The following is a 15,509-nucleotide window of genomic DNA, read 5'->3' as shown; positions in this document are numbered from 1 at the left end:
AAAGGTGGATGTGCCCAAACAAACAAGACCAACATCCACTGGAGAAATCTGCTCCAAGGGAGCATCACCAGGTAAAGCAGCATCCACATCCCCTAAGGGAATAACAACATCAGGACTGTCTCCAACAACCATGTAATCACTACCTCGCTCCGCCTCCGCCTGCCAAGGTGACAAGACATCAAAAGCGTTCGAAGTGCCCACCGGGACTACATGCCCAGCAGGAGGAGCCCTCACAGAAGGGACACGAGGAGCAGCCCGCCTCCTCCTCCTACGCCTGGGGCCAACAAACTGCTCAGGATTCGGGTCCTGAGGACCCTGAACAACCTCAGTGGCCACACCCTCCTGGTGTGTCTTGCCCACAGTATCTGCCTGAGTCGGAGGAACAGTACCAGCAGGCCTGGTCCGGACTGGACGGGGATTCTTTCCATGTGAATAACAAACAGTGGTCGCATGCCCCAGCATCTTGCAATCAGTACAATAAGCTGGGATCTTCTCATATACGACCTCTATCTCCTGTAAATGATCACCCCAGGACACCCAGATGGATTGGACAGGGGGCTCCAAAACATTGATCTCCACACAAATGCGAGCAAAGGCCCCCCGAGTTCCATCGGCTGTATGATCATCAATCTTAATGGGAGTGCCCAAAAGCTTCGCAAGAGCACAAAGGCTCTTCTTGTCATAAATATGGAGTGGTAACTCCGGAAGTCGGACCCAAACCGGGGCAAGTGGAGACTCCGCCTGGAAATTGAACTCCGGGGTCCACTTGGAGAGTCTGATACCCAATGGACCAATAAACAGACTGCCTCTAATCCAGAGACAGGCATAGTCCTCCTCACAAGAGAGTACAATCACAAGGAATCCCCGTGGCAAGAATTTCAAGGTATACGGTCTCGTAAACCCGAAATTGGCAAAAGCCGTAGATATCGCATGATTGGGCACAATCGATCGGTTGCCAGAAATTTTACCGACCAAAGCAAACTTAAATGGTGCAGATAAAGATGAGATGATCTCATCCGAGAAGTGAATGCCCGGCTTACCGTCCTTAAATGACGGTGCGGGCATCTCATCCATCGACCCAAGAACATCTTCGAAACTGTTCTTGGTCGTCCGAGAGGACGACGGGGCCAAAACTTCACGAAATGACAGTGGAGGGGTAACTGTAGCAAAAGGACCAGAAAAACCCGAAGATGTACCTGGAATAGTAGATCTGACTGGCCGAGCTCGCGGGTTTGACTTCGAAATGTTGACTGTTGACTTTCCGGTTGACTTTTCTACCAAAGTACCACCGTGAAACGGCGCCGGCGTGATGAACACAGAACCGGTACCAGCCGGAGCAGAACCGGACGCCGCAGGGGTCAAATCAGAGGGAACAGTAGCCGGAAATTGAGACGAAATCGAAATTTGGGCGTTTCCGGCGACGATGGAATTTTCACAAATTGAGACTACAGATGTCTTACCCATGGATGGACGAAGAACACTGGAAGTTTGATTGACAAAAGACGCCGGGACGGCGCCGGAATTAGAAAACGAAGATGACGCGTGCAAGCCGTCCGCCAGAACATTCTTAGATCTGAAATTGCCGACGGATGCGAACACCATTGGAGCGGATTTCGGTGCCATTGTCTTCGTCTCAGAGTGGGGATTCCAGATCGGGAGTCCTTTATCACAGAGGTGGCCGGAGTCGGCCGGAATTTGAGAAAAACACTGCGCCTGGGCAGTGAACAGTGCCGGCGAAGATGAAAACGGAGAAATCTCTTCACCGGTGGAGGAAGGAAGTCGCGGAGGTGTGGCAAAAGCTTCACCAGGAAGAGGCGAGTCTATAGGACTATGTCTGACGCCGAGAGGAGTGACGGCCGGCGCCGGCGAAGCAAGAACAATCAAAGGTGTTTTTTCAGTCGCGAAAATGAGCGGGCTGCCGGAATCCGTTTGAGCTAGGATTTTGCTGGTAGGGTCGCCGGAGGATGGTGGTTCAAGTGAGGGAGGTGGCCGGCCGGGATCCGGCGGCGGTAGCATGGTGGCAATTGGACGTGAATAGTAACAAAGGTGGTGTGTTTTTTCTCACGCTTTTAGTGTGTGTTTTTGAGAGCATTTCTGGGGTCTGGTTTAGGGTTTAGGGTTTTTTTTTTTTTTTTTTTTTAATAAAACACCGCCGAAAGCGGGGGGTTTAGGGTTTAGGGTTTAGGGTTTTTTTTTTTTTTTTTTTAAACCAAAGTTTATTTTTATACAACAAAGAGCAGTACAAATAAAACCTAATGGGAGGGAGACTGTGTCAAGACCTCCGCAAAAGGCTATACAATCACAACATCAAAACAAAAATAACGACATACTACAACAGGGCAACCCGAAATACAACAGAACAAAAAACAAACAAACCAGAGGTTGCCCCAGAATACATCAATCAAAATAAAACAAAGGGTGGGCAAGGAGAACTCTGCAGTGAACGCCCACCTCAAAGCATATCAACCTGAATCAGGCGGTCGCCCATAAGGTAACCCCGCCTGACTCTTCTGAGTCCTGTAAAACCGGCGCTGCTGTGAGCGCGTGCGACCGGGTAGTGGCAAGGACTGACATGCAGTAGTAGGAGGAAGAGCCAAATCAGCCTCTCGAGAACCACTCCCAAGGTCAATCTGTAACGGAGTAATGGGACCAGAAGCTGTAGTAACAACCATCTGTGATGGAGCAGTGGAAACAATCATCGGGTCTATCACCACTGGAACAACATCAACCGGAGAAGAGCTCGACCCAGAACTAGACCCCTGAGCACCACCTGCAATAACGGAAGTAACAACCACTGAAATGTCCTGAGGAGTAGGCATGGTAGCCACCACAACCTGAGGCACCAATGGAATATCCTCAACAATAGCCTCTAAAGAATGAGAAGAGGACGATGGGCATGAAGATGAACCAACACCAGAATCAACACCTGGGAAGGAATCTCCTGTAATAGAGTGAAGAACCTCGAACTGGTTACTCGAAGGAGAAGCCAGAGGAGTAACCTGACTAGAAGCCTGGCGACGCCTACGTCGCTGCTGAATCCATCCTGGCTCAGTACTCCCAGAACCAGGACCACTAGAAGGAACCGAGTCATGCGGAACACTGTGAGGCTGACCCGAAGACCCTGGATCAGCCGAAGAAGTATGAGGATGCTTTCCCTGATCTTTGGAACGGCTGCCAAAAGACCTAAAACCAGAACTAGAACAGCGCTGAACAGAATGGCCTAACATATGGCACTCCGTACAAAAATAGGGGACTTTTTCATATACCACCCCCAAAGTCTGTCTGTTACTGCCCCACCCCACCCAGATTTGATCCGGACGAGGTTGCAACACATCAATCTCAACGCAAATGCGGGCAAAAGAGCCTCGAGAAACCATCAGCTGTAATCTCATCCACCATAAGAGGGTTCCCTAAAATCTTACCAATCTGATAAAGAACACTGCTTGTCATATAAATGCAGAGGTAAATCAAGAATCCGAACCCAAACCGGAGTAATCGAAGACTCGGCCTCAAATTTAAACTCTGGTGTCCATTTAGAAAAACGAATCGAAACTGTCCCGATAGAAACAACTTTTGAGACCATAATTTAAGAAATCTTCCTCAACAGAAAAAATAATAACCAAAAAGCCTCGGGGAAGAAATGTCACGGGTAAACGAGCCCATGAAGCCAAAATGGGAAAAGCAGTCATGATAGCACTATTGGGTGTAACACCCCCGGTTCCCTGTAACACGGCCAATCAAGGAAAATTTAAAAGGCACTGACAGGGAAGAAATAACCTGATCCGGGAAGAGAATACCCGGAATACCATCCACAAGAGTCGGCTCCGCAGGCCCACCCAGCATGTCACCAAACCCTGCAAAGCTCTGTTTGGCTGGAGGAAGAGCAGTGATATCTCGAAATGAAGCCAAAGGAGGGACTGGTGAAGGCGGAACAGTGGCCGAACATCAGGAGCAGAAGAACATGTAGGTTTGACCTCCGGTTGACCCACGGCCAAATATGGCGAGGTGACCACCTGAACAGTCACTACCGACCAGAGACGACGATGGGAGCACAGAACCGGTACCCAAAAGAGAGGAACCGACCGGCGACAGAGGTGATCCACTCGACTAAAGACCCAAAAGGTATTTCGACACCATTATGCATGATAGTACCTAACAGTTCCGCATGAGCGGGCAGTTTTAAGCCGAGAAGGCAAACGAACTGTAGAACGCACAGCACTTACCGGAGCAGCAGTACACAAAGGCGCTACACTGCCGAGTCAACACGGTTGAGTTGACTCGGAGACTCGACCGCTTTCACCGGTGAGTTTTCCAACCGGAGCAAAGCTAAAGGCCGGTGACGATGAGGAGGGACAGGAAACCGGCCACTAAACCACCTGAAACGGCCGAAACGTGTGAACCGGGCAGAACTCGGCGACGAACTCGCTTGAAAACCCATGAATTTGGGCGTTTTTGATTGCACCAACATTTGCTGAAATTGATTGCACCATGGAGTTACCCATGACTTGTAAAGTATATGGTAAAGAGGAATTGATAATCGGAGCACCGAAGCCGGAATAATTGGAAGACGAAACCGGCGCACCTAGGGTTTGAATGGTTCCAAACGTAGATCTGAAATTCCGTTCACCACCGGACGTTGTTGGTAACGGGCCTTGACTCATTGGAAGCGCCTTATCATGGGAATTCCGGATCTGGGTCTTAATCGGAAAACCATCACCAGAAACGGCCGTAATCGATGAAGAAGTGGACGGCGACGCGGTGAACAGTGCGTCGGGACTTTGCCGGTCGATTTGGGGAAGCAAACAGACTCGATTGACCTGAAAGTTGGACACGCGGATACCGACTAGTGAAGACGGTTCCAACGGTATATCACTCGATACCGGACGATGCACGGTTACCGGCGCGACAGATTCGCCGGAAATTGCGCAAATTTCGGACATTTGATCGTGCAATTGGCCGAGCAAACGTGCTCCGATTGACTTGAAATTTTCACAGTAACCTCGTATTGCCGAGGCGCATCCGATGGTACTATTGGCCAGCCGGAAACCGGCGCCGACATAGGGGCGAAAATTTGGAGATTTTTTGGCTTTTTATCTTCACTATTCAACTTTTGAGAGAAAATGTTTGGGGGCGAATGGGTTTTTTAGGTTTAGGGTTTAGGGTTAGGGTTTAGGGTTTAGGGTTTTTTTTTTTTTTTTTTTTTTTTTTTATTGTTTTTTTTGTTTTTTTTTTTTTTTTTTTTTTAGTAAAACACCGCCGAAAGCGGGGGGTTAGGCGGACCCCTACCTGTATATATAAACACCAAAAGAAATACAAGATAAGGCCTAAAGATGAGGGGATGTATACCAAGACCTCTCTAAAAGCGAGTTTTGACAACACATAAAACATAAGACATAAAACCTAGGGTGGCAACTACACGTGCCAAAATCTAATCCCCTACGGAAAAGCGCATAATAAAAATGAACATATAAGAGCAGCGCTAAATACATCAAAACAAATCGAAACATGTCTAAACTGAAAGATCCGACTCAGATGTAGGTGCAAAAGACAACCAATTGTACCCATCTCTGAGCCGTCTGTCGCTGTAAGTCCAACATGAAAATGACGTCCTAGTCCGAGATCGGTCGCAATCCAGCTGAAGTAAGAGAAACTTCAAATCCCCAGAAGGAAAGGTAAAACGTATGGAGCTCATAACGTCATAAATCCCAGCGTGACTGGAACGTTTGATATAAGAGGTAGCCAAGAGATAACATGGAGAGCACCCAATGCACGTAGCAAAAGCAGAGAACATATAAATCCCGACATGAATGGAGCTCTGGGCCAGAGAGAACCACTGAGAGAGATCATCCAAAGCCACCATAAAACCCGGCAAAGAGAACACAAAATATAGAAAGCGGCGGCCAAGGAGAAGCCTGCAGAGAGCGACCGCCAGAGAACAGGGTGGTCCAAATAAAAGCACCAATGGAGAAGGTGCGAGAGTCCACCCAGATCCAAAGAAACAAAGCACTCCAAAGAGACAGTACCTGCAAAGGAAAAAATACATATAGATATATATAAATATATATATATATATAGAAATAGATCCAAATAAAGGAAGGGGCTGCAAATAGCTAAGAACATCTGTATCTAAGGTAGGGAAGCCCGGAGATATCCGAGCGGGTCAGTATGGATATGTGTCTGGGTAGTGAAGGACCTAACTCTAAGGTATAAACCCTAATGGTATGAGCCCTCGCCGCCAACGCATCCGCCACCGAATTTCCCTCCCGAAAATATGTGAAAAATGAACCGCCCGCCCCCTCAAAAGAAACAGAATCCGAGTGACTGTATGATGAAGGTCCCAATGACACCGACGAGAACGCAGGATCTGAAGAGAAATCTGAGAATCGGTCTCAACCCAAAGGGGAAAAAGACCGAGATCGGAACAGATAAGAAGGCCCCTCCAAACCGCCCAAAGCTCCGCCCGGACATTGGTCCCGACTCCGATAAACTCGCTGAAGGAGAGCACCACCCTGCCAGAAGAATCACGCACAACACCACCGACAGACGACTCCCCAGGATTGCCCCTCGAACTCCCATCAACATTCAGCTTAAAGCACCCAGGTGGTGGACAGAGCCACCGGACAATCGCTAACCTATGGGTCCGCTGAAAGGCAACAAAAATTCCCAGCGATCTCGCCGCCTCAAAGGCACCAAGCCAGTGCTTGGCTTAACAATGAAAGCAGCATGGGCAAGGACGCAGATAAGACAAAATCTGAGACTTCACAGTCTCCCCAGAAATACGCAACTGACGGTGCTTCGCATCATTACGAGCCATCCAGAGAAACCACAAAACAATGAAGGGCAGAAACTCCTTGACGTGGCCCCAGGTGCCCAATGAAGATTTCTCTTCCAAGCGCTAAGGAACAACCGTGAGATCCCCTGTGCAGGGGATCCGGACACGAAATATGGCCCCAAAGAAATGCCAGACATAACGGGCTATCGGGCCATCAATGAAGACATGTGTAAATGTCTCCGACATATCACAACACTGGCATCGAGAAGCCAACTCAAAGCCACGACGTTGGAGCATATCATCCAACGGGAGCCACTGATGCCAAAATCTCCAAAGAAAAAAAAGACATCGTGGGCCTCAACCAACGGCCCCAACAAGGAGTCAAGATATCAGAAACAGGGTCTCTCAATCGGACAAGCTCCCAAGCAGACCTAATCGAAAAAGCACCGTCAGAACTGTGAATCCAAAGCGCCAAATCAGGCTCGCCAAAGGCAATCGGGGTCAAAGTAATCGCCTCAGCAACAGAAGGGGCCACCACAGCGCAAAGAAGATCGAAATCCCAAGCCCCCTCAGACAAAAAGTGAAAAACCCGAACATCACGGCCCCCACGGACCTCACACTGGCTGGACAAGCAGTATCCCCAAACCATATGTCATCCCAAAAGGACACGTCTCCAAGGCCAACGCGCCAGCGAATGCCGGGCTCGGCGCGAGGTCTGATCCGTAGGAGACGACGCCAGGTGGGGGATATTAAACCACGAGGGAGAACAGAGGCAGGAGCATCCATCTGGCAATACTTCCGTAAAAGGAATCTCGCCCAGAGAGAGGAGCCCTGCCGAAACCGGAACCACAACTTAATAGAAAAGCTATCCACCAGATCTTTCAATCTGCGGAAGCCAAGACCACCCTCCATCACTGGGAGACAGGCTCGAGACCACTTGGCCCAGTGCCATTTCTTCTCCAGTGTCCGCGACCCCCAGAGAAAAGCGTTGAAAACCATCTCAAGCTTCTCCATGACAGCAAGCGGTGGCTGTACCACCTGAAACAGATAAATCGGCATGGAGAGGAGCACACTGCGGATAAGGGTTATGCGGCTACCCGGAGAGAGCGTCCGGATCTCCCAACCCTCTAACTTCCTACGAACAGATTGTAGGAGGTGCTCAAAAAGGGAACATACTCGGTTACCCCTAAACAAGGGACTCCGAGGTACTTGAGGGGCAAATGACCCTCCGCAAACCTGGTGATGCGCAAAATCCGAGAGCGAAGTCGCTCAGAGCACCTCGGAGGCAAGATAACAGAACTTTTGACAGCGTTCACCAGCTGACCCGAACAATTCTCATAATGATGCAGTAAACCCATAAGGCGCCGCAAACTACGAGACCCACCATTGGCGAAAATAATGACATCATCAGCATAAGCCAGATGGGAAATCAGGATATCACAACCAGAGCGGTACCTGAGCTCAGGATGCTGCAGGTAGAGGCGGTCAAGGCCGCGCGATAGGTACTCCGCCCCCAAATGAAAAGCATGGGGGACAAGGGATCGCCCTGTCTGAGGCCTCTAGTGGAACCAAAGAACCCCGAGAGAGAGCCATTGATGTTCACGGAGAAATGACAATGAGATATGCAAGCCGAGACCATCTCCACAACCCGCTCCGAGAAACCAAAGTGTCTCAAAACCTCGAAGAGGAAAGGCCACTGGACCCTGTCATAGGCCTTGGCCATATCCAACTTCAGGATAACATTACCGCCACGAGTGGGGAGAGTGAGACTGCGAGTGAGCTCCTGGGCTAGGAGAATATTATCGGAGATCATCCGACCCGGAACGAAGCCACTCTGATTCGGTGAAATAAGTCTCTCCGCCACAACCCTCAGCCGAGAGTACAACAGCTTAGAGATGATCTTATTAGTGACATTGCACAGACTAATCGGACGGAAGTCCGACCAAGCATGAGCACCCGCGACTTTGGGGATCAGAGTGATTGTGGTGGCGGTAAAACCCTGGGGGAGGGGAGAACCCCTGAAAAAATCCAGGACAACATCAAAAACATCCTGATGAACAATCTCCCAACAATGCTGAAAGAACGCCGAGGAGAAGCCATCAGGCCCAGCCACACTATCAGGATGTATGGAGAAGACGGTCGCACGAACCTCCTCCAAAGAAGGGGTCACAACAATACCCTCATTCTCCACAGCAGAGATAACGGAGGGGAAGCCCGAAAAATCAGGACTCGCAAGCGCAGAGGGGTCACCAGTAAGCAAATGCTGGAAAAAACGAGGCTCCCGACTGCTGAATCAACTCAGGAGACGTCAGGCATACCCCATTATCCCAGATGCGGAAAATCTTATTCGCCACCCTTTCTTCTTCACCATGTTGTGAAAGAGTTTGGTGTTCCTCTCACCATCCTCTAACCAGTGGCAAGCAGCTTTCTGTCTCCAAAAATCCGCCTCCATGGTGGTGACACGGGCCAGATCCTCATTGCGATCAGACAGAGAAGTCCAATTCAACTCAGAAGGATCAGCCTCACAGACAACCTCAGCGGACCGAACAGCCCTCTCAGCCTCAATGATTTTATCGAAAAGGTTCCCAAAAACATCCTGATTCCACCACTTGAGGTGATGTTTGAGGCGCTTAATCTTAGCAAAAAGGCGAGGCATACCACTCAAACTACAAGGCAGAAACCAATTAAGCCGAACAGTCTGCAAAAAACCATGATGCCGAAGCCACATACGCTGGAAGCGAAACGAGCTCGGCCCACGGGCAAAGACCGGAGCGGTGACCAAAAGCGGACAGTGGTCAGAGAAAGTACGGGGAAGATGTTCAACACGAATGGAGCTGAAATGATCACCCCAATCAACGGAGACCATAACCCTGTCCAACCGCTTCCAAATGGTCTTATTCGTCCAGGTGAACGAAGAGCCCTCAAAACCGGCATCAACCAGACCAGAATCCAAAATGAAAGTATTGAACTCCTCCATGGGTAGAAGCCTACTACCACGGGTGCCCAAACACTCAGATGCATCTCTGACTACATTAAAATCACCCCCAACAAGCCAAGGACCCAGAGCAGGCTTGACCTGAAGAAAGGAAGACCAAAGATCTCTGCGCTCAACGTAGCCGCAGCTGGCATAAACAAATGAACAAAACACCTCAGTCGGTAAAAAAGAGGCGGACACCTTGATGTGCAGGAACTGAGCATGATCAAAAACACACTCAGTCTGCACATCCGCGGATGAAAAAACCCAAATATTACCAGAAAGATTCGAAATGACTCTAGAAAAACCAAAACGGCGAGTCATGAATCTCTGGTCCAACATGATCATCGGCTCCAAAATGGCCAAAATCTTAATCTGATGCGCCTTCACATAAGCATGAAGCCGCTGTTGGGACTCCGAACTCCGAAGTCCCCGAACATTCCAAATGAGGGAATTCATGGAGATCGATGAGCAGAAGCACCCGGCCGCCGCTTAAACGAAACTCCCAACGCTTCCTTTTTCCTTTTATTCACGTTCGACATATCAGTATCCTGAGCACCAGAATCAGAATGTCGATCAAACCCCGTGTCGAGGTCATCAGCAGACATACGCTCGACAATCCGCTCACAAACAGGAGACCCCTGTTGAGCAACAAGTTCCTCAAGATGAGAGGAAACATCTGGAGAAGAAGGAATGGAAGGAATCGAATGGCAGCTGTGATTCTCCATGCACTGAACAGAAGTGCCAAAACCCCCCTCCTCAAACTGATGAACCAAAGACTGAACAGACACACAAGCCGTACCCGAAGGTAAGGCGTCAACAATGGGCAGACCCAAACTAATCGGGTCAACATCAACAACAGGAGCCTGATCCAAAGGAGCATCTCCAAGTAAACCATCACCCACAACCTCCAAGTGGGATCCAAGATCAGGATTAAGACCAACCAACTCAGTAGCGTCGCAACGCTGAGCCTCATCATGCCAGGGTGACAAAACCTCAAAGGCATTTGAGGAAGTAACTTGATGCGGAACATCAGGAACTGTAGGGGGGGCTCCCGCAGGAGGACCCCTGTGCACAGGCCGCCTCCTCCATCTACGTCTAGGGCCATCGCCATTTAAATGAAGCTGAGGCTGTGGTCCAGGATTAAAGACAGGAACAGCACCCTCCTGGGGTGTTTGTGCTTTGGGAGGAACTGGATCTTGAGATTTTTGAAAAACGAGTTTAGGCCTCGACGGCCTAGGATTCTTCCCGTGAGAATAACACACGGTAACTGAATGTCCCAGCATCTTGCAGTCAATGCAATATGCGGGGATCTTCTCATAAATGACATCAATAACCTGTGTGTGATCACCCCAACCAACCCAAACCTGCTGAATGGGAGGCTGTAAAACATCAATTTCCACACATACTCGGGCGAAAGCGCCTCGAGAGACATCAGCGGTGTGGTCGTCCATCTTAACAGGCTTACCCACAAGACTCGCAAGAGCAAAAAGAGTACGCTTGTTGAACAAATGCAAGGGTAAGCCCGGAAAACGGATCCAGACTGGCGCAATGGGGGATTCCTCATGCAGATTAAATTCGGGGGTCCACTTAGAAAAACGGATCCCAAGTGGTCCCACAAAAATGTTCCCCCTCGACCAAACGCGCGCGTAATCTTCTTCACATGAGAGAGAAATGACCAAAAAACCTCTGGGTAAGAATTTCAAGTCAAACGATCGCACTAGTCCCATTTTTTCGAAAGCCACAGAAATCGAAGAATTAGGGACTAAGGACCTGTTCCCCGAAATTTTACCGACTAGAGCATATTTAAAAGGTTCGATCAGTGAAGAAATTACCTCAACCGGGAATCGGATACCCGGCTTGCCATCCAGAATAGACGGCTCAGGCAGCTCCTCCATTGAATTACGCACATCCTCGAAACTTTTCTGCACGGTACGAGGAGACGGAGGTGCAAGAGCGTCACGAAAAGAAACAGTAGCCCGAACCTCAGCACGAAGGACGGGTTTGACCGCAGATGCAGAACCATTGACTGCCGAGTCAACTCGGTCAACACGACGGTTTGACTCGCCCGAGTTGACCCGCGAGTTACCGGCCGGAGTTGCAGCGATCGCCGGCGACGTCATGGGGAGTACAGAATCGGTATCCAAAGCACGAGAACCGGACGTCGGAGGGGCCGATTGGACACTAGAATTGGATGAAATCGATTGAAAATCGCCAATTTGGGCGTTTTTGATCGGAGATGAATTACCTGAAATTGAAGATAAAATTGGATTACCCATCGAAAGTGGAGTACACGGTTGAAAGGAATTCACCAACGGAGCGGCGATGACGCCGGAATTGAAGAAAAACCCCGTCGGCGTTAGGGTTTCGGTGGTGCGAGGTGTAGATCTGAAATTCCCGTCGGAATTGAACACCGATGATGACGGGCCTTGTAGAGTTGGAATCGACTGCTCATGGGGATTCCAGATCGGGGTCCCAATTGAACAGAGGTGACCGGAATCGGCCGGCATGGACAGAAACGTGGCTGGAGGCGTGATGAACAGTGCAGGCGGAAGTTCGGAGCTTAAATCGGCGGGGCAAATGGACACCGATTTACCTAATTTTTGGACACAAGGGTCGCTTGGAAGAGGCGAATCTAAGGGTACATAAACGGCGCCAATCGGAACGGTAGATGAAGTCGACGCGTTTATGGCCGGAATTTGCGGGATTTGTGTCGGCGATTTGGTGGGGCAAACGTGCTCTGATGACAATGAGAGCAAGTTTGGGCGATTTTTAGGGGTTTTTTTGGGTTTTTGGGGTTGAGAGCATTTTTTCGGTTTTGGTTTGGGGTGGTTTAGGGTTTAGGGTTTAGGGTTTAGGGTTTTTTTTTTTTTTTTTACTACAACAGGGCAACCTGAAATAAAGCACAACAAAATACAAACAAACCAGCGAGTGCCCCGGAATACATCACACAAAATAGAACAAAATGGTGAGCAAGGAGAACTCTGCAGTGAACGCCCACCACATACCGCCAAAAAAGGCGGAAAACGAAATCAGCCTGGATCAAGAGGTCGCCCATAGGGCAAACTCGCCTGAGCCGCCTTCTGCCTATAATAACGCCGCTGCTGAGATCGCGTACGGCCCGGAAGTGGTAGAGATAAACATCCTTCACTCACTGAACCCATCTCAAACTCTGGCAGAGCAGTAGAAACAGGAGTATCACCCACAGGATCCGGAACAGCAGGGGCAATCTCAACAACCGGAACAGTAACAACCACAGGTGCAGTAACAACTGCTCCAGAAGTAGATGCCACCTCAACCATATCCGTGGCCTGAGACGAGATAATCGGATCCAAATCATCGTGAGACGGACTACTCACCGCAGCATTCTGCTCTGCCGCAAGCTTACTAAGAAGGGACTTAAACCTCTGGGGACGGGGTTTAACGGTACCCGAAGTCTCACCAGGACCTGAAGCAGTGGGTAAATCTTGCAGTATCTCATAGTAATTCTTCGTCGAAATGGGCCGAGCCGGATCTTTCCTCACAACAGGTCGGCGTCGGGGACGCTTGGAAACATGTCATATAAAATCAGTATCACCGGACTGTGGCGGATCAGACGCAACACCCTGAGGCTGCTCGGAAGGAGCCGGAAGCGGGGAATCCGATGCAACACCCTTACCATGAGGTCGGGTCCGGCGCGGGCGAGAAGACTTTCCATTACGAGAGCAAAAATCAAGTGAATGGCCCAACAACTGGCAATGAGAACAATAATGGGGAACTTGCTCATAGACCACCTCCACAACCTGACTATGATCACCCCAACCCACCCAGATACGCTCCGGACGAGCCTGAAGAACATCAATCTCAACACAAACTCTAGCAAAAGATCCTCTAGTCCCATCAGCGGTAATCTCATCAATCTTAACTGGATTACCTAAAATCTTAGCAATAGGAAACAAGCTCTGTTTAGCATAAAGATGCAATGGCAAATCAATAAATCTGACCCAAACAGGAGCAATAGGAGAATCCGCCTCAAACTTGAATTCGGGAGTCCATTTCGAGAAATGAATCACTACAGACCGAATCGAAACAAGAGGCTGAGTCCAAAACCTCAAATAATCCTCCTCACAGGAAAGGGTGAGAACCATATACCCACGAGGAAGAAAACGAACAGTATGAGAACCCAACAAACCAATACAAGAGAAAGCAGATAATATATCAGAATTGGGAGTCAAACCCCGGTTCCCAGTGATACGCCCTACCAGAGCAAACTTAAAAGAAGCAGAGAGGGACGAAATAACCTGATCCGGGAACAAAATTCCGGGAATCCCATCTCGAACAATCGGAGCGGGCACCTCATCCATCGATGCAGCAACATCAGCAAAACTCTGAGCCTGCGACGGTGGAGAGGAACGACGCAAAACATCCCCGAAAGACACCGCAGGAGGGACAGAGCGAGGAGAAACAACTGCCGGAGCAACGGGATTAGGAGAAGGCAATTGACTTACTGCCGAGTCAACCCGCATGGGTTGAATGGGTGACTCGACCGAGTCAACCCGGAACGGTACCACCGGAGGACCACCGTCGGCCGGCGATGAAGGGAGGAGCATGGAACCGGTGAGAGAACGTGAAGAATCGGCCAAAACAGGAGATAATTTGACGGAAATCGTTGGGTGACTCGGCCGCAACTCGCCAAATTGGGCGTTTCCGACCGACGGCTGTGAACCTGCAATTGACGGTGGGGAAATATTACCCAAGACCGGACGAACATAACCGGAAGAGGAATTTCCCAAAGGAGCTCGGACGCCGGCGGAATTGACAGAAGAAGCATGCGCGACGAGGGTTACAGGCGGTGCCGGACTAGATCTAAAATTCCCGGTGAATGTGAACGATTCGGGCAACGGGCCATGGACGAACTTATTCGTCTGAGGATGGGCATTCCAGATCGGGGCTTGGATCGGAGAAAGGACGCCGGAACTGACCGGAATCGAGCAAAACGCGGACGGCTCCTGCGTGAACAGTGCAGGCGGAACTTTCGTGGTGAAATCGGGCGGGCAAATCAACTCTGAATGACTTGAAATTTTCACAGTAGCCTCGCCTTGACGAGACAAATCCAACGGTACCTCATTTGTAAAAAACTGAGTTGAAATCGCCGGAGATGAGATTTTGGCCGGAATTTGCAGATTTTCGGATGAGCTTTTGGTCGGGCAATCGGACTCCGTTTGCTTTGAAAGTTTGACAGCAGCATCGCCTCGTCGAGGCGGTTCAGATGGTCCGGTGAACCGGCCCGGAATCGGCTCCGGCATGTGAGGCGAAAATTTGGAGATTTTTTGGCTTTTTATTTCACTATTCACTTTGAGAGAAAATGTTTTGGGGGCGAATGGTTTTTTGGTTTAGGGTTTGGGGTTTGGGGTTTGGGGTTTCGGGTTTGGGGTTTGGGGTTTAGGGTTTAGGGTTTAGGGTTTTTTTTTTTTTTTTTTTTTTTTTTTTCCGGAAAACACCGCCGGATGCGGGGGGGTTAGGCAGACCCCTACCTGTATATATCCACAAAATAAACAATAACAAAATACAGAATACAGAAAAAAAACCTAAAAGAGGAGGTGGATAAAACCATAACCTCCTCAAAAAGGCTAAAGCAGTAGAAACATAAATACAAAGCAACCTAGGGAAGGAATTACAAAAGCAAAACGAACCCTAGAAGACTACCAAATAAGCGGCAACAACTAATCAAAAAGGAGAAGCGCTATGAACCACATGCTGAGGAAGACAAAATGATAATGGCGA

This window comes from Primulina tabacum, chromosome 4 (genome assembly GCF_025594145.1).
Source record: "Primulina tabacum isolate GXHZ01 chromosome 4, ASM2559414v2, whole genome shotgun sequence".
NCBI classification, from domain to species: Eukaryota; Viridiplantae; Streptophyta; class Magnoliopsida; order Lamiales; family Gesneriaceae; genus Primulina; species Primulina tabacum.
This window is presented reverse-complemented; position numbering follows the sequence as displayed.